This window comes from Emydura macquarii, unplaced genomic scaffold, assembly GCF_026122565.2.
Source record: "Emydura macquarii macquarii isolate MOO-44397 ecotype Brisbane River unplaced genomic scaffold, CSIRO-AGI_Emac_v2 contig_1947, whole genome shotgun sequence".
Classification (NCBI taxonomy): Eukaryota; Metazoa; Chordata; order Testudines; family Chelidae; genus Emydura; species Emydura macquarii.
The window spans coordinates 1,432,194-1,456,378 of NW_027132084.1; the positions used below are offsets into that span (position 1 = coordinate 1,432,194).

The 24,185-nt window shown below is 49.0% G+C and overlaps 1 long non-coding RNA gene across 1 annotated transcript; it reads right to left on the reverse strand.

Annotated features, from left to right (window-relative positions):
* Positions 1–4,341: 4,341 nt before the first annotated feature.
* On the reverse strand, positions 4,342–17,240 carry LOC137159856 (uncharacterized). Its single transcript, XR_010921746.1, has 3 exons — positions 16,865–17,240; positions 4,973–5,098; positions 4,342–4,618 (listed from the first exon to the last, which is right to left on the reverse strand). It is a non-coding gene; the product is annotated as an uncharacterized lncRNA (long non-coding RNA).
* Positions 17,241–24,185: the final 6,945 nt, after the last annotated feature.

Below are 24,185 nucleotides of genomic sequence, written 5' to 3' on the forward strand. Positions count from 1 at the left end.
GTCTCCTGTGCACAGGCATGTCCCTACATATCCTGCTGACTCACTGGGTAAGCCCCTGGCTCCTCTCTCTCTGGGTCATTGTATAGCTGGACCATCCAGCAGGCTGGACAGTGCTGCTGCTAGTCTGCCTGGGGGTGTCCCCCGTAGCACCGTACATACCTCACATGGCATATCTTGTAAGATTCGTTGCAATTTTGTCATACTGGTATTAATAATATTATAAACGGTCACTCGTATTTCATACAGCATCACAAGGGAGGTGAGGCGGGTCAGGGCTGGAGCACGGGACGACACAGAGAACAAGAGATTGGGGTCAGTTACCTACACCACTGTAAATCTGCAGTCACGCTGTAGACTCCAGTGGCGTCATTCTACCTGACTCAGCCGAGCAATGAGGAGTCGGTCAGCCGGGGGCACGTGATGAATCTGTGAAGGGAGAATCGGCTGCTGCCCCTTCCCCTCCAGCTCAGGAGGGACATAGTTCTCCAGGGACAGAGGAAGGGTTTCTGGGTTACCGTGGAAGGAGTGAGGGGATGGTAGGCAGCGGGTCCTACCAGGTACGAGAGCCAGAGCGGGTGAAACACCGACAGCGCTTGCCTAGGAGTGGTGCCCTAATGAGGATTGGGGTAACACGGTGCTCCAGGACCCAACGGGACCTTTGTGATCATCTGGCCTTGGAACCTAGGTCCTGGAGCACCGGGCTGCATGGCTCCCAAACCGTGGGACGGCCGTTAAAGATGGAACTAAGCCCATTCAGCACAAAGCTATGCCGATGCAGAGGAGATGAGTCAAAAAAACACTCGGAGCCTGCAGAGCGGGAATTATCCATCCCTTCCCAGCTGCTGGAGCAGGGTGGGGAGCCAGCAGGTGGGCATCCAGTGTCTCCAAAGGATGCCGAAATGACAGCCCTGAAGATTGCTAACTCCTGGTAGTAACAGCAGCAGCAGCAGCGGCGGAGGCCTTCCCGGAGCAGGGCTGGGCAGCTAGAGCAGTGCCATGGGGAGCTAGGAACGTGGCACAGAATAAGCTCCCATGCAGTCGGGAGATGTGGGTAAGAGAGGGTGTCCGTGATGGAGGAGGGACCACAGCTGGGCAGCAAGGCCAACCCAGCCCATCCACTGGGAAAGTGGATTGCAAACGGAAGGGTGAAGCGCATCCCTCGTGCAGAGGTGGGGCAGGAAGCTGCACTGCTGTGCTACACCCAGGCTCCGTCGTCAGCTCCGGTGAGCCCGGCACAGCGTACGGAGATTTAAACAAATTTCCGCATTCAGACTGTGCGGCCGCCACGTTCTGGGATCTTTCTCAAGGCCCCGCCCCAGCCTGGATGCGAATTGAAAACAAGATGTTTCATCTCAGCATTGTGGTCCATCCCCCCACCCAGGCCATAATATTTTACAGGGATCAAGTAAATGGGCTTGGCTGCTTTCGCTGATCGGCCCCGAAATACATCGTCTTTGGGCTGGAATGTGAGCGACCAAGCACTTGATGAAGAACTGCTGCGAAAGCAGCTGGAACCACTTCAGAACAGTGGCAGCCGAGAAGAAAGGGACCAACTCAGACTTCTCGGGGCTTCTGCGAGCTCCCGCAAGGGCTAAGTGGATAAGGTGAGCCTGACATGGCCAGCCCTGCAGGGAGTAATATCAGCGGAGCCGGTAAGTTGCCAGTAACCTACCGAGTTGCAACACGGCAGCGGGGGTGAGTCAGGTCACATTTGGTCAAGGATAGTTGCATAAATGGATTGATTGCTTCCTTTCTCATTTTAAGCAATCACGCTCAGCACTTACACATGTGCCAAGAGCTGGCCTGGCCCCTGTTATTCCAGTTTGATGCTGATGTCCAAAAGCCTTCACGTCATGTGACACCAGCTAAAACTGGAGTACTGCACCAGGGGGTAGGCTGCTGTCTTAGGACTCAGGAGACCTGGACCGATTCCCTTTTCTGCCACAGACTGTGTGTGTGACTTTAGGCCAATCACTTCGCCTCACTGGGTATGTCTACACAGCCACTAGATACACTCCCACTTCACAAGGTCCTAGAGCCCGGGCTCCAGCCTGAGCCCGGCAGTCTACACTGCACTAAAACAGCCCTATGGCCTCAGTTTCCCACCTGTGAAGTGGGGACAATACCACACCCCTATCTCACAAGGTTGTTGTGAGGATAAATACATTAAAGACAGTGAGGTGCTTCAGATGCTCTGCTAATGGGAGCTCTAAGTACAGAAGCTACTGGTGAATCAAACTGTAGGTAACTCATCCTCACACAGCACGTGAATCAGTGTGATCTCTGTGTTACCAAAGGGGAAACCAAGGCAGAGGGAGGGGAGTTGACTTGTCCACGGTCACACAGCATACGAGGGGCAGCACTGGGATTACAGTGCAGGGATCTGCTGCCTCCTGCCCTGTACTCACTCCCCCAGCCCAGGCTGCTCTTCCGGACTTCGTCATGGCTTTAACACAGAGATTGCGGGCTGGGAATTTGTTGCACGTGAAAGTACAGCTCAGGGCCAGCCCCTCTCTGCACCTGCTACAGAGAAGGGTATTTCGAGAGCACTCCAGCCCTGTCCCCCTGCCTGGCCACCGTCCAGCTCTGTTTCCAGGGGCTCTGCTGTAGAAAGGGAGAAGAGGGTGCGGCTCTCTGTATAGGAGTTTTGCTGTATTGCTAGTGTCTGGTTAAGTGCTGGGTGCCTTAGGGTGCGTGTGAGCTTTCCCTACTGCACCCAGCTGTGGAAGGCTCTGCTCTAGGCACCGCAGGAAGAGAAGATGGCGATCCAGTCCCACCCGTCTTTGCTCTGAATCACCATTGAGCCACCGTCCCCCCAAGGTATTACCAGGCAGCGTGATGTTTGAAATTAGCTGGAGAATGGAGCACTTACCGTGATCATGGGCTTCAGGACCCCTTTCACTAGTGTTAGCCTCAATGCCCCAGACAAATTCCAGGCTGGCCAATTACATTCTGCCTTGCTAAATTCCCCCTGCAGCTTCAACTCAATGTTATTCTTCATTTCTTTTTGCGTGGTGTTGCTGTGCATTGTTAAGCAGCTGCCACATTCCACCTTAGAGGTGGCTGCATTTTTGTGTTACGAATTATCTTTAATTCATTGTTATTTGTACAGTGCGACTCATGCGCATGGTGCTTTATAGACAAGTATGATGACAATGTCTCTGCGGCCCCCAAAAGATTATAAACTACACAGTAATGATTACTTACTAGCTGGTAAAGCTCTTTTGAAAGATCCTGTGGGAAAGGAGCTATTTCAGTATAAAGATATTATTTTACCGTGGAGGGGAAATTTTTTGACCCCCCCCCTGTGATCTGTTTGTGCCCTGAAGTGTGAGATCTGATGGGATATGAACTTAGAGTCAGTTTCCACTGGAGGAGAAATCTGAATCGGTTGCTGTGAGTCCGGTTGGAATAAATTCCCCGCATGATGCCCTGGGTTAATCTGAACAGCCTTGTACAAACATTAAGCAGCTACAGTCTCTCTCATGTAGATGAGGAAGAGCTCCCTCCCGGAAAGCTCATGGCTTCAACGACAAGGCCTTTTTAAACAGGAAATATTTAAGGGGTGGCATTGACTCCAGCCATCACGTAGCCCGCTGAATATGTATGCGTCAGGCACTTTGATTAATAGGTGGGGTTCCAGGTACTTGAGAAAGATTAAGCCCAAGAGTGGCCATGCTAAACGCTGCTCCTCTCTTGCGAGCTTGGACTGAGCAATTCCAGTCATTTTTCTTAGGTGCTCGTGACATCAGCGTCGAGGTCTTTCACATTTGCAAATTAAAATGACTGATGAGGCCGACCAGAGGTGGCTTCTCCTGTCCAGGAACAGGAAAGAACTCAGAAAACACAACTGGATTTATGCTGATGCTGGCTCCAAGCATTGGGAAGTAGCCCAGTAACCCCGGCCCACCCCACAAGAATACATGCCCCATGGATGCAGACATCTCACAGGAGCAAAAAGTCCCTGCATCTGAATTCTGAGCACTAGGCATCTGAGTTACAGCTTTCCTCTGAATTACTCTCCTTTTTCATCCGCCGTCCTGTATTTTCCCTTCTCATCAGCTGCCCCTGGGTTTGGTACTTCTGAAGTGTGATCCTTGAGGCCCCTTGCTGCCCACGTTGAAGACAATGGGAGCTCGGCTGCTGCCTTCAGAGAGAGGAAGATCAGGCCCTATATGCCCCCATTGGAGCTGAAACAGCACTTTCCCCTTGATGTGGGTACCAGGTGAGATTGTCAGGTGTTGCTCAATGGGTGTTCGCAATGGTGGGGAGTTTCTGTATTTAGGGCAGACCAGCACATCGAATCTGTCAGGTGAGACGAGATGTGAATGGCAAAGGTTAAAAAACCGGCAGAATAAGACCTTTTCCAGCCTCTTACATCCATCACAAAGAAGCAAGAACATGGCACAACCTTAATACTTTTCCCCCTTAGCAGGTTCTCTGTCTAGGAGAGTCTGCTGCCTAGTCTTCAGCAGGGTCGTGCCATCCACCAACATCTCCGAAGGCAGTTCGGCACCAAGGGAGAGACACAAGGTGCATTCCTAAGAGGACCAAGATGGCTTTTTCCCATAACTCTCGGGCAATGGGAATGTAGCAGCTTTGCAGAGTCGTGCTGCATCTAACAGGAGGGACAGAGAGGGGAGTTGCAATGCAATTATTGTAATCAGGGCTTTTTACAGTGGAGGGAAAAACCTTTTGGTGAGTTTCCAAAAGGCTTAAATGAGCCACTTTGATCTTTCTTGGCTTCTTAGTGTCTGACAGGAATAAAGTGTTTGGCTGAGTCCAACTTGTAAATGCAGTTTTAACTGAAACTTATGTTTTCAGCAAGAGATTACCGGGGCGCTGGGGCTTCGGCGTTGTTTCTGAAAGTCCAAACAGTGGATTCCTCCTGCTGTGAGGGTTGGTAGGGCCCCCACCCCCCCACCAATGGAAAAATAATATTGATGTAAAGCCCTCAGTGTTCTTCACTCACATGGGCCGAGTCCTGTTTTACAACTTCAAACTCCCAAGCCCTCTTCATCCTTACGCTTATAAGCCATGGAAAAAATCTCGGCTGCTTTCAACCTATAAATCTCCATCGACTACATAAATGGCTCTCCTGAGGAAATAAAGAGAAAAACACTCTAGGGTTACAATGGCGTTGTAGGTGCCAGGCCTCGGTGCTTTCCCAACAAGACCCGGGCTGACCAGAGGAGGGGTGGGGGGAAAGAGCATCTCTTTATTTTAAAATGACCCATCTTGAAAACTGGGAATTTGTGCCAGCGCAGTTTATTTTGGTTAAAACAGAGTCGTGATGCTAGTCCCCTGAGCCCAGAGATTGAATTCTCATGCCCCAAGAGGCAAAAAAAAAAAGCACACTTTGAAGAGTCAGCGGGGATAATTTATGACTACCGATGGGCAACTCTCAAAAGCATTGGCAGCACAGTTTGGTGAAGGGAAAAAAGTCTGGATGCGTGGCCAGTTTTATCCCAATTTATTTAGATGGCGTTGGTCTTTAAATTAAGCTGGGGATGCCATCAAACTGGGCTTCACTGTGAGATTTCCACTTTGGCACACGCCGGGTTAGCTGAACCTCACTCGTCACATCCCCTCTTGTCTGAAACAAGGCAATGTTCTCATCGATAGTACTATCAGCATGAGCATTATTGACCATGGAGGGGACAGGGAGTAGAAATGGGGGCTTTGAACATCCAGGGTTACAATAGGAAGGATAAAAAAAGACAACAGCAATGACAAAACAAAACAAAACAAAACAGGAGAGATGTGCCAGGAATGCAAACCTCAAGCTTCAGGGATGAATCAGCTACTTGGGGTCAGGAGGAAATTTCCCCTGTGGGTAGCTTATTCCTTATTTGTCTACGGCACCTTTCTTTGAAGCAAGTGGCAACATCCCCTGTTGGTGACAGGAGGGTGGGCTGGCTTCTTCAAGGCCAGCTGGCTAAGCAGGAGAGTGCTTAATCTCCACTGAGCTGATGGAGTTGTGTAAAGATATGATGGCCAACAGTGGCTGAATGAGGAAGCCGGGGTCAGCTCGACTCCCCCGCCTTCACTTGAGTTGCACAAAGGCATGACTCCGGCCCCCAAATGTCTTGCTTGGGAATTGCCTGTGCTCACTGGGGAGAACTTGCCCAAAACTACTGCTGCTGACAACACAAGCGCCCCACTCTGGGCTTCCCAGGCCCCACTCTTCCTCCCTGCAGGCTAGCAATTTGCACACCCTGGCCCTTCGGCTCCCTAAGGGAGTCCCTGGGGGAGAACAGAGAACCTGTGTCTAAATGTACAGACATCGTTAGCGCCCAGAGTTCTGCCCTGGCCCAGGTGTGCAGGCCCCTCCAATTTGTTTGCACACCCCACTTTATTACGCTCTAGTGCCCAGTCCTTCGACCTCTGGATACCTGCATCACACACACATTTGCTGCCTCCGTGGGAGCAGAGCCCCTAGTTCACTAGCATCACCTCAGTTCAACACACTCCTTAACACACAGCACATAGTCGTGTCTATAGTAAAACCAAATAGACGTCTATCTGCCAAAGCTTAAGACAAAGATTCAAATAGAAGCCAGGATAAGGGTAGGAAACATGATTATAGATAAAAGAAAAATATAAAACACCATTTGATCCCTATACTTATTAACAAGTTCCTTCCCTGTCTAACGAGGTATTTCTCACCCAATGGTCAGTCTGCCCAGCGCTTGTCTAGTGTAGAATCATAGAACCAGTCCTACGATTCTATGAAAGGGACCACGAGAGATCTTCAATTCCAGTCCCCTGCACTGAAGGCGGGGCCAAGCATTATCTAGACCATCCCTGACAGGTGTTTGTCTAACCTGCTTTTAAAAATCTCCAACGATGGAGATCTCACAGCCTCCCTAGGCAATTTGGTCCAGTGCTTAATTACCCTGACAGTGAGGAAGTTTTTCCTAATGTCCAGCCTAAACCACCCTTGCTGCAATTTAAGACCATTGCCTCTTGTCCTATCCGCAGAGGTTAAAGAGAACAATTTTTCTCCCTCCTCCTTGTAACAACCTTTTATGTACTTGAAAACTGTTATGTCCCCCCTCAGTCTTCTCTTCTACAGACTACACAAATCCAATTATTTCAATCTTCCCTCTCAGGCCATGTTTTCTAGACCTTTAATCGTTTTTGTTGTTCTTCCCTGGACTTTCTCCAATTTTTCCACATCTTTCCTGAAATGTGGCGCCCAGAACTGGACACAACACTCCAGCTGAGGCCTAATCAGTGCAGAGTAGAGTGGAAGAACCACCTCCTGTGTCTTGCTTACAACACTCCTGCTAATATATCCCAGAATGATGTTTGCAACAGTGACACTGTTGACTCATATTCAGCTTCTGGTCCACTATGATCCCCAGATCCTTTTCCGCAGTCCTCCTTCCTAGGCCATCATTTCCCACTTTGTGTGTGCGCGACAGATTGTTCCTTCCTAAAAGGAGTACTCTGCATTTATACTGATTGAACCGAATGAGACACGCACGCTGGCATTGTCACTTTCATAACGGAGCGCCTCTTGTACCTTTCTTTCTCCTATTTTACAGTTCCAGACCTTTTGTCTCGTTTCATAACCAGGGCGTTCCCGTAACTTCAGTTCACCCATCATTGTCCCCCTAGTTAAGGTCTTTCTCTTGGGCTTTTACAGCCCACGCCTGCACCTTGTCTAGACTGTCAATACTCGGCTGGGCCGGGCCGAAAGATGTCAACTCTTCTCACTCTTGACTGAGTTAGCTCAGAGAACCACCCTGTCCGCTCTGACCAGTTTCACCTCCAGCAGCTTTGGAACACACCATTCGACGTTACACAACTCTTCAAATGTTTTCCCTATATACACCCTGCAATAACCCTGACAACTGGCAAGTTCTTAGCTTCTGCGGACACCACACCGCCCTCTTCAGGGCAATAGTGTGAAGATGGCGATCACAGAGGCAACGTGCCCGTCTGGGCATGGGTAGGCAAGTCCCTGGGTACAGACTCGTAACTGTGTACCCCCGTCTGTTACCAACTTGGGGTGCCTGGGTCACAGCTACACATTGTGACAGTCGCACGTGCAATGTGGGTCAATCACAACTAAGTGCCCAGTCAAACAGAACTGGCCTAAGAGTGAACGCAGATGCAATAGGAACACTCCCTTAACAACAGCGACTCAGAGGAGAGCAGCAGACAATTCACCAAGATTTTCAAATGTGCCGGATGATTTGGGGGCCTCCATCTTCGGGTGAAACACCTGAACAGGGCCTGATTCTCCAAAAACGCTGAGCAACCCCCACTCCTTTCCAGCATCTCAAGCTGGGCTCCCCAAAATTGAGGTGCCCATAAATCACTAGGCATTTAAAACACTCACTCCAGTGGACACATCAGAAGGGGACTGGAGACCTGGGTAGTGGTGGTTATTTAACCAAAGTGACTGGTTTCCCCTTCATTCTTCCTGGTTGTTAATCTATTTTGTAATTTAAAAACTGCAGTGGGAATTAATGCTAGCAAAAAGAGAAGGATTAACAGAGCACAATGTTTGTCATGTGTTTACCTTACAGAGGCAGCATAGCGGGTGCTCTAACACAATGGCGTCTGGATCCTGCCCTGCCCCTCAGTGCCAGAGAGTTCAATCTCCACAGCGCATTCAGAGCTTGTTCTCCCAGCTGCGTCTGCGCACAATGCTGCCAGCCGTGAGGATCTGGTCATGTGACCACTGGGAACCAGACTGGGGCTACCACACTTCTATCTCACAGGCCACAGAATGGCCATGTGCTAACAGCTTTCATTCTCTACCAGCCTAGGCTTGATTTGAACTGGTTGCCTGGAGGTGAAAGGCTAGCCCTTTAACAAGCCCCTGAGCAATCCAGGATGTTTTTGAATTTTAACCCATATTTTGTGGAATAATTTGGGATGTGGAAAAAGGAGCACAGGTGGCAATTTATGTAACTTTAGCTTCTATACGCAGAGGAGTGTGACCATTTTTGAAGTGATTACCGTCCCTTTCAAAAATCTGAAAAAACTGTTAAGAGAGACTATGTATCTATTAAAATGTGAAGAGCAAAAGATCCTCTGGTCCCCAGACTCATCTGCATTATGTCTTACTGTCAGACAGGCCCACTGGTGACTTAGAAAATAAAGAGCAGAAGAGCGTCATGAAATAGCTTGGGTCATGTTATGTTCATGGCAAACACAAAGAGACGCTAGATCAACACATAAACTACTCTTTCTGGAACGTTGCAACGTAACACTACTCCATTTCTTAAATTCCCGAATCTTAACACACAAGAACCAAAAACAGGGAGAGACAAAGCAGGCTGCTCCCGAAGGCAGTGGGGCAATCCCCCCCTTGCTGTCAGCTGGCTCTTTGTGGACTGACTGTTGAATGACCTCCATCACAGGCTTCCCTACAGAGCCCCTTTAGCATGCAGCAGGTCCAGGAAACCCTCTGAGAAGTAAAGTGATAGCTCCTCATTTTAACAGCTTTCAATACACCACCAGTCACTGGGCTATAAAGCCCATTCCCAAGTTTCAGAGCTAATGGCAATGGACCAAATCCCCAGGGTCTTACATGGGGCTCAACCATGTCCTCCAGATCCATGCTCAGAGGGGATTGTCCATGCATGGATATCGCCCCATCCCATGCAGAAATGTGTGTGTCGGGGGAGGGTGGATCAGCATCCTCCTTCCCGTCCCGGGACTCCTCAGAGGGGGTGAGTTCTTGACAGGGGGGATCCATTCAAGGGGAGCGGAGGGGACTGGGGAAGCTGAATGGGGGACAGAATGCACAGGGCCTGGCTTTTCTGCCTTGAACAGATCTCACGCCTCCTACCAGAGTCACAGCGGGGCATGAGAGAGGCAGAAAGGGAAAGGCGGCTCTCCGGCTGAGCAGAGAAGAAAAGGTTAAAAACGACGTGTTTGCATCTTGGCTAATTTCACTCACTGGGATCGGAAAAACGCAAGTGTCAATTTTGCTGTCAGCCTGGCCTGTTCTTCATCTTCCCGTCTTTCGATTGAGTCTATTAACTGCACCTCAGCGGCCTGATCCTGCCATGAGCCGAGCACTTCCGTTGACTTGAATGGAAGGCGAGGGTGCTCATCCCCTGCCAGGATTGGGCCCAGAGCTCCCCGACTCGTACACGGCTATCACGCTGCACCTAATCCTGTTTCCTGCTTACATAGGTTGTCACACAGACACAGAACAGACAGGAGAAGGCATTAGGGGTGAGACGAAGCATGAGTTACTGACACGCCAGCCCCATTGAACGAGGCTTGTCGGTCAGTCCGAGAAGAGATGTTTCGGGGAAGGAACAGCTGGGTTTGTTGCAGAGGCACGTTCTCCTTTCCTACCCACTATCTATCTCCCTTGCAATCTGTCTCAAGCCCTTTGTGTGGTGCAAGGTGCCTGTGCTGGGAACTGGGGCGGAAGGTCACGCGCTGAATTGAATATGGCAGGTCAACCTCCTTTCTTGCAGGGGTTTTTTGTTGGTTGTTCATCACCCAGCCGCTGTGTTTGGAACGGACGGTTTTCCTGTTTCCTCTTCCTGAATCTCTTGCCAGGCCAGCTTTTTCCAACCCTTCTTTCTCCCTGCGTTTTACTTTTTTATTCTGGGTAATGTAAATTGTTTCGGGCAAGCTGGGAAGTCTTGACACCTGTCGGGATACTTCCCATACACGTCGAGTCAAGAGAAGGAAGGTGAAACCTTGGCAAGAGCCTTGCAACCTGTCCAGCCAGAGCGCTACTGGTTCTCTCTCTCATTCATAATTCCCTGCTCCCCTTCGGGGTTCAATCAGCCACTGGGGATACTTCTCATTCACACTCTTCCCCCCTGGGTGGAAGGATGGTCCTGTGGTTAAGACACAGGACTTAGAAAAAGGAAATCTGTGTTTCCTTCCCCATCTCCAAGACTTCCTGAGTGACCTTGGACTTATCACGTAATTGGAATGTGCCTCAGTTTCCCCATTTGAAAAATGGGGATTTTATCAACCTCCCAACTCTCGAACGGATTCATTTGTTGGTATTTGTAAAGCACTGAGCTCCTTGCACAGAAGGTGCTATTGGGAAGACACATTGTTATTACATACCATAGTCTTCTAGCACAAAACATGGGCCTGAGGTAGTTCCTGCATGGGCCAGTTGGAGGGTGACTCTGCTGTTTCTCTCCTTTCTGTATTTAACTTTTTTCCTAAGCTTGAAACAAAACAATAGCCCCAAGCCCCCAAGTTTTATGTGCCAGAAGATGGGGAAAAAACAAATCTCAGAGACACAAAGCATAGAAAAAAAACTGACTTCACTGCAGCTTTACTGTATATAGCAGGTTTCCTTATCCAAATTAAACACCACAGTTACAGAAGATGAATAATCCAGAACAGCCAAGGGCGAGGGAAAGTCAGAGTTAAAGACAAAGGAGCAAATATTTATTATCAGGTGAGATTTTAAAATCAGATGGGGGGTCAGTTAGCTGGATAGTTGCAGGGAGGCCATTCTTAATAGCAGGAGCTGCAGAGAAGAAAGCTCTTGCTTCCAGAGTGGATTGTGGAAAGAGATCAACAAGAGCTAAATGGAGTCACCCACTATTATGTTCCTGGCTTACACACAGAGAGTTAGAAACGAAATAGAAATCCTCTGCCTGGAAGGGTGCGAGGTAACATTACTTCTTTCTTAGAATCTAGAACACTAACATGCACCCGCCAAAACCAGAGAGAAACAAAGCAGGCTGCTCTCTAAGGCAGCAAGAAGCCCGACTCCGCCCACTTGGCAGCAGACTGGCTCTTTTGCAGACTGATTGCCGAGGACCCAGATTGCAGGCTACCCTCAGAGCCCCCTACCCTGCAAGCAGGACTAGGAAACCCCCTAAAACTTAAAGGGATAGCTTGTAATTTTAACACAGTTTTCAGTACACCACACGCAGGAAATGGCTGTTTGTCCTCGGTAATAGTGTGGGGAGAAGGTGGGTCTGGCTGTGATGTGCTCCAATACCTTCAATTGCAGTAGGCAAAATGTCCTCTGCACAGAAAGGAAGCAGGGCGCTCTCTACTGCTGGAAAGGAAAGGAAAAGTTAACCAGACATTTCTCAGCATGCAAAGGCATCTTCCATGGAAATAAAGGGAGACAAACGAAGAAATTGACCATGAAGTCAAGAGGAAGAAATTTAAGCTGCTGCTGCGACATACTGTGAAATATTTTAACGGGGGCGGGGTGTGTTTGTTGCTGAGTGTGTGTTTTGTGGCCATGTGTATCTACGCGCAAGTGTGTGTAGGACAATGTGTGTATTTGGAAATGAGAGCAGAGAGAGCGAGAGACATGTGACACAGTGTGCCCATGTGAGTGTGCATTCAAGCAAGCGTCCTTGCTCGAGTGTGTGCAGATGTGCATGAGTGGGAGCGAGCATGAGCGTGCATGAGGGTTAAGCATAGAAAAAAGCCCGTTAACCTTTTGCTTTTCCCAGTACAGGAAATGGAAGCTTCCCATATATAGAAGAGCAGTGAATCATGGCAGAGAAAGAGCTGCAGGGAGCAGTTCTCAGAGTCCCAGGGTCCAGCAGGGAAGCTCTTCTTGGCTCTTTGAGGTACAGCGGCTTCCATCTCGGCGTAGCCACAAGGTGCAGTGCTGGCATCCTCAGCCCCAAGAGATGGCACAAAGAGGAGTTGAATGATGAGGTGCAAAGGAGGGGAACAATGCACTTCCATTTCCCCACCAGCCCGCTGCATCTTCTCTGGGATGAGCCCTTTCAGAGCAGTGATTCATGCTGGCTGGGAGGGGACGGGAGCCTGCACTGCTGCTGCCCATGCTCTCCCTGTCTTGGGGATGAAGCAAAGAACCCCCCAGCGGCCACCCTGGCACCGTGTTTCAATAAAGAAGTAGCAAAGGACAAACCCTAAGAATGATCAGTCCTTATTCTTTGTATATTCGTGGTAATTGGCTGCATTCTGTCCTGCCCCTTCAGTGCCTCTTACGTCTGTACAAGGTAGGGGTACGATATTACCAGAGCTGAATGGGAGCGGGTGACTGCTCTTGGGGTACCCAGGATAGCGAGTCTCCTTGTTATCCCCTGCCTTGAGTGTGAGGGGGTTTGGCTTGTGCTCACTGGTGTTAGCTGCCTAACACCACCAGCCTTTCAGCCACTCCAGCTCTCTCCTTGGGGCTATGCCAGCCCTGTCTTCACCTTGCTGGTTAACAAAAGGTACACCTCAATTCCCAAGTCCCCTTGAATCATTCCCCTCTGATATCCAGCCCCTGACACTGGCTACTCATCGAAACCTCAGGTCCTCTGCCCCCAAAGGAGCCATGGATCCCAGTTTTACTTTAGATCACTGCTCCTATATAACACATAGCACTTGTGAGCACTTATAATAAAACCAAAGTAGGTTTATTTAAGAAAGAATGGAGAGATAACTAAAAAGAAGAGAGAGTGGTGGAAACAACTGGCTACAATTCCAGCCAAAATCATCAGACTTGAACTTGGGTCTACACTTAAGGATAGTTCCCTTTCCTAGCTAATAAAGTAGGGTTTCCCCCCCCCGAAGTTCAGTCTGTTGCAGAGCTGGCTGGCTTTGCTGGAGCTAGGATGCAATCTTGTATAAGAGCATCCCTGTTTCCCCAGATGTCTCCTCAGTGAAAGGATACTGAGTGCTTTTCTCACCTCCTGTTATTATTCTGAAACAGTCTTTTGTATTCACTCATAGGCAGGCTCTTTCCTTGTCTGTTGGAATGTTCCTTTTTTATTTCCAAGTGGTTTCCCTTGTCTATAGTTGTCTCTGATGGTTTTCCATCGAACCCCTTGGGATGGTGCAAGACTAGACAACCAAACCTTGCATTACATCATCAGTTGGCTAGGGCAGGGTGACAACTCCCTCCGGCTTGAATAGGCCATCACCGAGATACATTATTCCCTGGCACCATTGAAGTCACTGGCAAAACTCCCATGAAAGGATTTTGCCCCCTTGCTCTGTAAAGCACCTAACGCACTTTCGGAAGAATATTGTAAAGGGTCCCCCGTCATCAATCAGCGTATAAGACTCTTGACATATTTGTATCTACAATGTATGTGAGCCAGAGAAACAAGGAAGTGAACTTAAGAGTCAGACATCAGCTCAGTAAAGAGAAGAAATTCACAGTCAAATTTCCCACAGTTTACACACCCCTTCCCCCACCCTTTTCTGGGCAGCAGTGTGATGGGCTGTTAACGTACATATTCTCTCACTGAAAGAGATGCTGTGGATAAATTTAACCTTCAGAAACGTGTCACGAGTTTGACGGTATGGCACATTTTAGAATTTCTTTCCCCAGCTGTCTGGGAAACTACGGTCATTGCTTTGGGGGGAAAAAAGAGAGAGAGAGAGAAATGAACATGGCCAGTTCCATTCGAGGGTGATGAAATGTGTGGAGAACCTTTAAATCTGTGTAGCCATATATGCTATTTCCACAGCTTATCAGCACAGGGCCTGAGCCAGAATGCTGAACGCCAGCGGGAATTCCACGTGCAGAAGGCTTACGGGATCAGTCCTGCACACTCTAGATTTCCTATTGAGGTCTCAGGCCTGATTTGCACCTTGTGCAGTCATTTATACATATGCAAGCTGGGTTTAAAACCACACCTACTCTGACTGGGTAACACACTGTACCCAAAGGCCTAGGCAAGGCAGTGGAGAAGCAGGGCGATAGAGGGCTAGGCTTCAGAGACAGCGAGGACATGTAAGAACACGATGTTGAGGAGATATGTTCATAGACGCAGCTTTACAGGCAATGCAGATAGAGACGGGTTGAAATCAGCATCAGTTCATCTGGTCAGCATTAAACCGGTGTTCACAGTAGGGCATTCCGCTTTCCAGCAGACACCATGATAAACAAGAAGATTCAGGTTTACATGGACTTGCAAAAGTGTGTTTTAACGCCACGTTAGTTAATCCGACTCCTCGCCGTTTGGACACAGCCTCGTTTTCAGCCGAGGCTGTGCCTATAAGAGGTGGATCTGTCTCAGTTAGTCGGTGTTCGGTTTGATAGGTTCTGAAGGGGGGTCAAGTGATTGGCAGACGCCTGATTCAAAGTAAATGCATTTGGATTTAAGCCCCATCGTTATCTGTGATTTCGTGGCTCTTTTCCAGCTCTCAGAAATGCTTTGCAGCCACTGATGAACTAAGCCAGGAGGAGAGAGAGCGGGGCGATGTATTATTATAACCCAAACACAAGGAGATGAAGGCCCATGCTTACAACCTGGGTGCTGAGAGTTGGCATCTGCATTTAGTCTGAGCGACTGGACGTTTAGCGGTGCAGAGCACTCACCACCCCGGAGCACGTCAGTGGCACTTGTGGGTGCTCAGAGCACTTGTGTAGATGCCTAAAGATGTAAATCCCAGAGCAGCGCCTCGCCCTCCCTAAGCCACAGTGGGTTCAGTTCTGGGGCAGGAGAAACAGCACATGGGGTGGGCTTTGCGGTCCCTTGGAATAACGTGTCCCCCTGCTTCAGAGTCAAGCAGCAAGTGGGTGGGGCAAAGGACAGCAAGGAGCCCAATCACTCAGCCCATCGGCCCCCTGCTCCACACCAGCCCCCCACCTCTATTTGACCTGTCACCCACGAAATGGCTGAGAAATCAGCCTGTGACCTAAACCCCACACTGTGAGATGGCTGGGCAGAGGAGAATTTCTTCATCAGTTTTGTAGGTCATAGACCAAAAGAGGCTGGGAATCCATGCTCTGAATCACGAGGCATTGATCATACCTGAGACCTGGAGCTTGCTTGGATTGAGACACTCGTGCGTCTTCTTCCCAGGGCGTGGATGGCTCTCACTGACTGATCGTCTCCATCGGGGGAGTTGGAGGGGGAGACATTTAAAGACAGTGAGAATTCACTCCGTTCGCCCCCCCCGGGCTGCATTCATGTTCGTCTGGTGCCAGACTCCCATTGTCTTTCACTGTTATCTGACCTTTCTGCTGTGATGCAAATGCCTTTGTTCCTGATGTCTATCTGAGCCTCATAACATTTTTTGGTGTTTGAATCACAGTGTAGCAAGCTACTGAGGCACCAAGAAGGAACTGTTTGTTTTGAAATCACAAAGGAAAATCATCCCATTGCACCGTCTACCTCATACCTAACATAGGTACATATATGGCCCCATTACCATAGTGTCTGAGCATATCACAATCTGGAATGTATTGTTATTTCTTATGAGAAGTGCACAGCCAAAATTCAGGTTGGTTTTGTCAAGAGGAGAAATTGATGCTGAGGTCAGGTATTTCTTTGATGCAGTCCTGTTTATTTACAAAGGCTGTACCAAGTCCTGTTTCCCTGAACACATCAGGAATCAAACAGCAGGAGAGTTCCTTTGTTCGCAATTCCAAGCCACTTTTCCAGCCAGACCTTTTCCCAAAAAGCTCACTCCCTTCACTTTCCCGCAGGGTCACGCTACCAGTTCTTCTGCATCTGGTGCTTCTTTTCTACTTCTGTGATGTTTCTGGCCGATGTGTCACTCACTCACTCACTCTCACTCTCTCTCACACACACCCCTCCATCAGACAATACTCGGGGAAACCCCTCTGCCCACAGAGAGGGCAGTTTCTGACCAGCCGTGCATGGCCTGTGTTGTGGGTGGTGACTTCTATTGTTTGAGTTATCTGGTTCCATGAAGGAATTTGATTGTTTCTGAACTTATCCTAAGTGAGGGTGACTGTGACACCTTCCTGCTTCAACCCAAGCCCCAGCATAGTAGCATTTATCCTCACAACACCCTTGTGAGACAGGGATGTGCTAACGTTCCCATTTCACAGCCAGGAGACTGAGGCACAGCGAGGCTGAATGTCTAGTGAAGCTTCACTAGGGCAAGGAACTGAACCCAGGTCTCCCAAAACCTAGGTTAGTGCTAGTGACCGGGGCGCTCCACTCACCGCAGGGATGGCACCTCCTCTTGGTCCACTGGGGGAATAGCTCAGAAGGTCAACACCTCTTCCTGTGGTCACATGCCGTCTCTCTGCCTCTCTTGCTGGGTCTGCGGCCCCTCTCACACTCCACAAGCTGCTGCTGCCTGTTTGTGACTTGGCCCTCCGGCCAGGTTACCAAATGGTTTCCCCTTCTGGGGTTGGAACGTCTCTTACCACAAACAGGCTTTGGCAGGTTTCCCTTTCACTGCCTCGTAGTGTCACTCCCTCAGGGGCTGGCAGGAGAACCCAAGCCCACCCTCTGTTCTGGAGTCTGGCTCAGGGACTCTGTAGCCAGCAATCAAGGTTTGTTTCCTCTTAGAGATGACTGCCTTTCCCTGAGCCTTGTCCTACCTTCCTGGCTCCCCAGGTTTGCCAGCCCAAACGCACCTCCCTTCTCACAGGGAGTGACTGCAGACTTTCCCACCAGCCCCCTCTGCTGCCAATTTCCTGCCTTTATAGTCCCAGTCCAGCTGTTCCTCCTCAGCTGGGCTTCCTCATTCAATCAGGGGATTGCTTAGCACCTGATTCCTCTCCTCTGGTGTTAGTCCACTAACTACAGTGACGTTACTCCCACTTTATACTAGTGTCAATGAGAGCACCATCACGCCTTTAGTCAGTCCTGGTGCGGGCTGAGAGAGATCATACATCCCAGCTCTGAATTCTGGGATGGTCTTGGAGGACCCTTGGGACAATTCAGAGCTCAGCTTGATGGCTCTGTGACTGAGGTCAGCATTTCTGGATCCTGTGCGTAGACCTCAGTGTGTGCACTAGCGGCATACCTGATTAAACAGGAGCTGGGGAGATGGGTTGCTGGCTTCCCTAAGGTCAGACAGGAGCCAGCCCATCATGAACCAACAGGTGAGGTGAGTGTCTCTCTCTCTCTTTCTCTCACACACACACACGCACGCACACACGCACGCACGCGTGGTTGTAGATTCCTATAACCCAGGATTCCTGAGACATACAGAAAAATGTCTGTGCTGAAGTTATTTAGTACATCAGGACTTTGGTACACAAAGAGTGCTGGAGACCATGGCATTCTGCTCCTATCTCTGGCTCCTGAAAGCATCATCACACAAACTTCTGTTGCCCCGATTCACCCTGCTGATTCCTGCCTGCTCTCCCAGCAACCGCAAGTATCTGGACTGCTTTACAAATCCTTCTTGTAACTCGAATCAGGGCCATGTCCCAGCTAAAAATCAGGGGTATGAACCTCTTCCAGGACTTTTTGGGCTAAGGGACAATCCTGGCTGTGCTGTATTAAAATCCTAGCTGCATTAGCAGCCTTCATTAATCCTTTTTACTGCAGCCTTTACCCTCGGGAATTTTTCTTCAGCAGCTGCTGCAAAATGAGGTGGTGCCAAGGAAAAAAGAAATCACACCGCTCCTTTTCTTACTGCGTTCTGCCCTTTGCCGGGCAGTGGTAAACAGCCACCCTCCGGCAGTGCAGGAGCTGTAGAGACCGGGCAAACGCTGCCTCCCTCCCGGCTTTGGAAGAACACTTGTATTACATCTGGAAAGTTTACGCTGCGCCCACTCCTGTCTAAACACACCTGAGCCCCAGTCTACTACTTCAGCTGTGCTGGGTTCATTCTTCAGGCTGTGAGTTCTGTTTGGAAAGTGAATTTGTAAAGCCATTAATTTGATTTAAACAGTTTTAACCCCAGAAATAGCCAGTGGTGGAATCCAGCTGTCAGAAGTGACAGCGGGGCCCCTTTTCTTTGCGCAGCAGACCAAACTCAGCCAAGGTCCAAGCCCTTTAAGGAAAGCCAGGGCCATGAATGAGTCAGTGACTGTACTAATTGTTATTATTTGTAGTACAAGAGTGCCTAGAGATCCCAAGTGAAACTGCAGCCCCATTGTCCGGTGCCTTGTGTAAACACACGGAGAGGCAGTCCTTGCCCTGGGAAGCCTGTGATCCAAATAGACAAAGCAGACAAAAGGCAGGAGAAAGGGATACCAGCAGAAGGCAAGGCTCTGAGACACAGAAAGGCTGACCGGCCTGCCCAAAGACACAAGAGAGCTTGCAGATGAGACCAGACAGAGCCCAGATCTCTGGAATTCCTGGCCAGTGCTTTAACCACAAGCTCATCCTTCTCCGCCTAACCGCTAATGTACAAATCATTCCAAAGCTCTGGGCAGGTGTTAAAATCTGTAAAGGTCTCTGCTACTGTGATAACTTTATTGATAACACTATCCACGTGGTGATGGATAACCTTATAAAAAACTAGATCGATCGATCTGAATTGTTGTGTGCATGTTCGTGCGAGGCTGAGATCCTAAAAAAAGCCCCAAGATCTGCATTTGGTCAGCGTAAAGCATAACATCAGCTTTCAAACAAATGCAAATGTTATTATTTCTTTTAAGTGGCTCATCTCCATTGGTTACTTTATTATAGTCCATTAAGGCCCACAGACGCGTGCAGCAGGTGTGATGAGCGACTAGTGACTGGGAACGGTACGGAGTTAACGTGAATGTGAAAAGCCGAGGGACACACAGAGATGTGTGTATTTGGTTGCTGTTGGCAGGATTCAGCCCAGGAGCACCCTCTATTGACTTGCCAAGGAGGGAAATATTTCTGCCAGCTTACTCTAGCCAGGAGAAATCGTCAGGTGACTGGGACTGCCCAGGAAAGGAGCTGGCCGCTACCACAGAGGAGCAGAAAACGCAGCCAGGACCAGCAGGGTTGCATTTGGGGGTGTTTGCAGATTGACAGGATTTTCCCACTTTGAAATAAAAGGAGCACAGAAGTTTAATTCTACAGCAAGCAGGGGTCAGGGGAAAAGAAGTTGTTTTCATCAGTTCACTGTGTTCAGTAAAAGATTGCAGTGCACAGAAATACAGCCCTGGCCAAAGGTGCTGATGTCCTGAGTTGTGAGCATCCTCAGGAATGCAAGCACTGAGCGTGAAGCTCTGCACAGAAATGCAGAGGGCGCTATCCCTCAGAGTGGCTGCACCCTGCCAGCTGTTCAGGGGATTGCATGGGTTAAAACACGCTCCTTCGTCTGGATGGGCAGTGAGACCTCTGAGAGGTTCCTGGCATGGCCAAACCGCTGCACAAAAGGAAGGGGAATTTCACCAGGCGCAGCCAGGCAGTCCTGATTGGGCAGTTTTGGATGAGAGGGTTGACATACCTGTCACAGTTCAGGGCTCCTGCATCTGTATTTCCCCTCCATGGTCCATCAAGTATCCTCACTATAGGATCCCAGCGCCTTAGCCATCCCCTCTCTTGGGCAGAGACCTGCCTCTCACGCCCTGCTGACCTGGGGTTGTTTCAAGCCTGCACCATTCCCTGCACACACGATGTAATTCCCAGCAAGGCAGATGACCTGAACAGCCAGTGACTGTGCTTTGCACGGCGTAATTGCCCACAGTGATAAGTCAGCACACAGCTCTCTCTAAGCAAGCACATTTATTCTTAAGGGGAAAGCATTACAGAGCAAACATTAAATGACCCTATAAGCCGGTTAATACGCTTACCAGAAATCACCCCACCTCCAACAATGGCCCTAATAAGTGCCAGTCCTTCAAATCCCACCCTGGGGATTTTCCATGGTTACGTGTTCATAACTGCTTTTGCTCAGCGCAAGCACCCCCATGAATAGTTCATTCTTTCCGTTGTACACCTCAGGCCTTTGTCCTCATGAAACGGGTGACAAAGGGCCCACTCCTAAGACTGGGTTTTTGCATAGCTAGAGGGGGATACATTTGTGTTCATCTTTCCCTAGAGAGTGCCACTTACCATTGTTCGTCTCCTCGTTCAGTATAGTCTTTCTGAGCTCATCACACTTCCCAGGGTTTACACTGGCCATGTCTCCCCTGGAGAGACATTAATACAATCCCACAATAACACACAAACTTTGCATTTGTAATACCATGGACTCCAAAGATAGTGAAACAACGCAACAAGGTTTTTCAGGGATAGTGCAGAAATTTGCCCTATCTGTCTCAATACCCTCGTATTACTTCTGGGTGACAGGACAGTGATGCTGTCAGTGAGGTTTCTGCTAAATGGAATTGATTTCCCATGGGTGTGTGTCCACTTCTATTCCAGGCAAGCGGGACTTGGGCACATGTTGTAAACAAACACATTACACTAGGAAATACCTTGACCGTGTACCACCAATTTCCTCTCCAATAGGAAACTGACCTGCTACAAGGACTGAACGGCTGGTGCAGCTCAGCGAAAGGGGCAACGGTACAAACCACATTTCAAAAAAACCAAATTAAAACAGCATCTTCGTTTTGCTCCCATCCCTGCTGCCGTTTGGTGGGCGCACCAGGGTCATCTGGCTCCGTGTTAACAGACTACGGCTGAAGAGAGCATCAGAGAGGACGTATTTTACCCCCTGGAGGCAGCTTTTGCAGCGCATTGTTGGCTGACACAGGCTGTCCCTCTGGCCCCATTTGAGACCAACATTGTCACAGACCGAGTCATGGCAGTGAGCAGCGGAGACGTGGAAGGGAAAACAGAACTGATGAGAGGCCACTGCTAGTTCACCCCGAAGGCTCTCAGGAAGACAGCATGCAATACACTTGCCGTCTGGCTTCCGCTATTAAAAATCGGCTGGAACCTTGGCTCTGACTGAGTGCCACTCCAATGCCAGCTGAGCCCATTGCCACTCCCAACGCCCACGGCACAGAGAAGTGTTGTGGATGGGAGAGGGCAGGGCTAGAGTGCAGTTACACTGGTGTGAAGCTGGCATGAGACTGTGACAGGATTGCTGCTGAAACACGGCCCCTTTCCGAACATAAATAAGAACAACTACACTGGGTCAGACCAATGGTCCCTCTAGCCCAGGATCCTGTCTTCCAACAGTGGCCAGTGCCAGGGGCTTCAGAGGGAATGAACAGACCACATAATCATCAACGGATCCATCCCCTGTCACCTATTCCCAGTTTCTGGCAAACAGAGGCTAGGGACACTTCAGAGCATGGTTTTGCATCCTTGCCCATCCCGGTTAATAGCCACTGATGGACCTATCCTCCAGGAATGTTTCTAGTTCTTTTTTGAACCATAATATAGTCTTGGCCTTCACAACATCCTCTGGCAAAGAGGTCCACAGGTTGACTGTGCATTGTGTGAAGCAATACTTCTTTTATTTGTTTTAAACCTGCTGCCTGTTAACTTCATTTGGTGACCCCTCGTTCTTGTGTTATGAGACGGAGTAAATAACACTGTCTTATTTACTTTCTCCACACTAGTCATGATTTTATAGACTCTGTCATTTCAGTCGTCTCTTTTCCAAGCTGAAAAGTTCCAGTCTTATTAACCTCTCCTCATATGGAAGTTGTTCCATACCTACAATCATTTTGTGGTCTTTTTCTGTACCTTTTCCACTTTAAACCTATTTTTTTTTAGATGGGGTATCCATATCTGCATGCAGTATTCCAGTTGTGGGCCTACCATGGATTTACATAGTGACATTATGATATTTTCTGTCTTATTATCTATCCCTTTCCTAATGATTCCCAGCATTCTGTTAGTGTGCAGTGGCTGTCAAAAATGCTGAGTGGATGTTTTTAGAGAACTATCCCCAGACTCCAAGATCTCTTTCTTAAGTGGTAACAGCTAATTTAGACCCTCTCATTTTATATCTATAGCTGGGATTATGCTTTCCAATGTGCATTTACTTTTACCCTTTGTTTCCTATCTTTCAAGCAGTTACTGATACAGGAGAGCACCTTCCATCTTATCCCATGACCGCTTACTTTGCTTAAGAGGAAATCAACAACTATGACTCTGCACTCACAAACACGTGGTGATTCTCAACACTGTTAAGCATGCTAAAGGCGTTCACTCTGGTTAGATTTGTTTCCTAGGGACCCTGGCACAAACACAGCAGGCCCCAGCCTTGATTTCAATGTACAGAATTATACTTCTCGACCGAAGGTGGCAGGATCTGTCCCTATATGGAATAATACACACCAAAAGAATTGCTTCGTTTATCTGCTCATAGCATTAGCAGCGATGCTGGCCTGAAATAAGACGTTAACATTGAGGCTAGAGAACATTTTTCTAGGCTGCTCTTCATAAAAAGTTAACCTCCCTTGGAAAAAAAATGACGGTTTTCTTAACCTTTCAGATTTCTATTTATTCAAGAGGCTTGTAGATTAATGCTGGAGATTTAACAGGACACTATTGCTTCCTTCCAACTGCCAGCAATGACAGGGGAATAGCGCTTCACAACGATGGGGGATTTTCTGTACTGATTTTCAGCTACTATCAGCCATGAATAAATGTTGACTGGAAATTAGAAGATTTCTAATCATCAGAGGAGAGAGATTCTGAATCAGCCTCACAGAAGCAGGCCGGTTGGAGGGGGGGGGGGGGGGGGAGGAGGGGAAGGGAGGAGAAGGGGAACAACCTAACTAGTTTGTAGACGGAGCTTGATATGTTAACGAATGGGGTTATACGATAGGGTAGCCTGTGCTAGTAGGGGCTGGACTTGATGACCCAGGAGATCCTTGCCCAGCTTATGTCCATAAGTTCTTCCTCACCCAGCGGAAAAGATAATGTTTCTCCCCAGAAAGTTGAACCACCCCTGAAAAAATGGGCTTGGTATGAAAATGTCGCCTCGTTAATCATAGTTTTGGGTGCCCCAAAATGGGTGGGGGGAGGGCTGCTGATTTGTGTTAGAAATGGCTCAGCATGCTCAGTGCTGTACAGATCTATAGCAAGAGACCATCCCTGCCTCAAAGAGCTTAGGCTCGAAGGGTACGTCTACACTGCAGAAGAACCCAAGACAAAATCTGCGGCAGCAAACTCAGAGCCTGGGTCAACTGTCCTGGGCTTGTGCTATGGGGCTAAAATAGAAGTGTAGATGTTCCCACTTGGGCTGGAGCCAAGCTCTGAGACCCTTCCCCCTCGCTGGGTTTGAAAGCCTGGGCTCCAGCCCGAGAGGGGACATCTACGTTGCTATTTCTTGCCATGTGGCATGAACCCCAGGAGCCGGAGTCAGCTGAAGCAGGCTCGGAGACTGGCTGCCGTGGGTTTTTTTTTTTTTGCAGTGTACACCAGCCCTATGTAGACAAGTCAGTTAAAAGCAGTAGTATTATCCCCAGGGTGCAGATGGGGATTGAGGAGTAAGTGACTTGCCCAAGGACACACAGGAAGTCTGTGACAGAGCCAGGAATAAAACCCAGGGCCCCTTGAGTACCCCTGCTGTGCCGTAACCACTCAACCATCCCAGCTGATTTATAAGAATAGCTATTGTGCACCTCCTGCAATGCTGTATTGCTGTATTCTTGAAGTACCTTTGGGCTCTGAAGCGCAGACCCATAACAC